This window comes from Hyperolius riggenbachi, chromosome 9, assembly GCF_040937935.1.
Source record: "Hyperolius riggenbachi isolate aHypRig1 chromosome 9, aHypRig1.pri, whole genome shotgun sequence".
In the NCBI taxonomy this organism is placed as follows: domain Eukaryota; kingdom Metazoa; phylum Chordata; class Amphibia; order Anura; family Hyperoliidae; genus Hyperolius; species Hyperolius riggenbachi.
This window is the reverse complement of record NC_090654.1, coordinates 175492111-175493943: the sequence shown is the minus strand read 5'-3', so window position 1 is coordinate 175493943 and position 1833 is coordinate 175492111.

Below are 1833 nucleotides of genomic sequence, written 5' to 3'. Positions count from 1 at the left end.
AAGTAGTACAATGTGTTTTGGGGTGTATTTTTACACATACTCATGCTGGGTGGGAGAAATACCTCTGTAAATGACAATCTTTTGATTTTTTTTTACACACAATTGTCCATTTACAGAGTTATTTCTCCCACCCAGCATGGGTATGTGTAAAAATACACCCCAAAACACATTGTACTACTTCTCCAGAGTACGGCGATACCACATGTGTGGCACTTTTTTGCACCCTAACTGCGCTAAAGGGCCCAAAGTCCAATGAGTACCTTTAGGATTTCACAGGTCATTTTGCGGAATTTGATTTCCAGACTACTCCTCACGGTTTAGGGCCCCTAAAATGCCAGGGCAGTATAGGAACCCCACAAATGACCCCATTTTAGAAAGAAGACACCCCAAGGTATTCCATTAGTAGTATGGTGAGTTTATAGAAGATTTTATTTTTTGTCACAAGTTAGTGGAAAATGACACTTTGTGAAAAAAACAATAAAAATCAATTTTCCGCTAACTTTTGACAAAAAATAAAATCTTCTATGAACTCACCATACTCCTAACGGAATACCTTGGGGTGTCTTCTTTCTAAAATGGGGTCATTTGTGGGGTTCCTATACTGCCCTGGCATTTTAGGGGCCCTAAACCGTGAGGAGTAGTCTGGAAATCAAATTCCGCAAAATGACTTGTGAAATCCTAAAGGTACTCATTGGACTTTGGGCCCTTTAGCGCAGTTAGGGTGCAAAAAAGTGCCACACATGTGGTATCGCCGTACTTGGGAGAAGTAGTACAGTGTGTTTTGGGGTGTATTTTTACACATACCCATGCTGGGTGGGAGAAATAACTCTGTAAATGGACAATTGTGTGTAAAAAAAAATGAAAAAATTGTCATTTACAGAGATATTTCTCCCACCCAGCATGGGTATGTGTAAAAATACACCCCAAAACACATTCTACTACTTCTCTTGAGTACGGCAATACCACATGTGTGGCACTTTTTTGCAGCCTAACTGCGCTAAGGGGCCCAAAGTCCAATGAGCACCTTTAGGCTTTACAGGGGTGCTTACAAATTAGCACCCCCAAAAATGCGAGGACAGTAAACACACCCCACAAATGACCCCATTTTGGAAAGTAGACACTTCAAGGTATTCAGAGAGGGGCATGGTGAGTCCGTGGCAGATTTCATTTTTTTTTGTCGCAAGTTAGAAGAAATGGATTCTTTTTTTTTTTTTTCTTTTTTTTTGTCACAAAGTGTCATTTCCGCTTACTTGTGACAAAGAATAATATCTTCTATGAACTCACTATGCCTCTCAGTGAATACTTTTGGGATGTCTTCTTTCCAAAATGGGTCATTTGGGGGGTATTTTACTATCCTGGAATTCTAGCCCCTCATGAAACATGACAGGGGGTCAGAAAAGTCATAGATGCTTGAAAATGGCAAAATTCACTTTTTGCACCATAGTTTGTAAACGCTATAACTTTTACCCAAACCAATAAATATACACTGAATGGTTGTTTTTTTTTATCAAAAACATGTTTGTCCACATTTTTCGCGCTGCATGTATACAGAAATTTTACTTTATTTGAAAATTGTCAGCACAGAAAGTTAAAAAAATCATTTTTTTTGCCAAAATTCATGTCTTTTTTGATGAATATAATAAAAAGTAAAAATCGCAGGAGCAATCAAATAGCACAAAAGAAAGCTTTATTAGTGACAAGAAAAGGAGCCAAAATTCATTTAGGTGGTAGGTTGTATGAGCGAGCAATAAACCGTGAAAGCTGCAGTGGTCTGAATGGAAAAAAAGTGGCCGGTCCTTAAGGGGTAGAAAGACTGTGGTCCTCAAGTGGTTA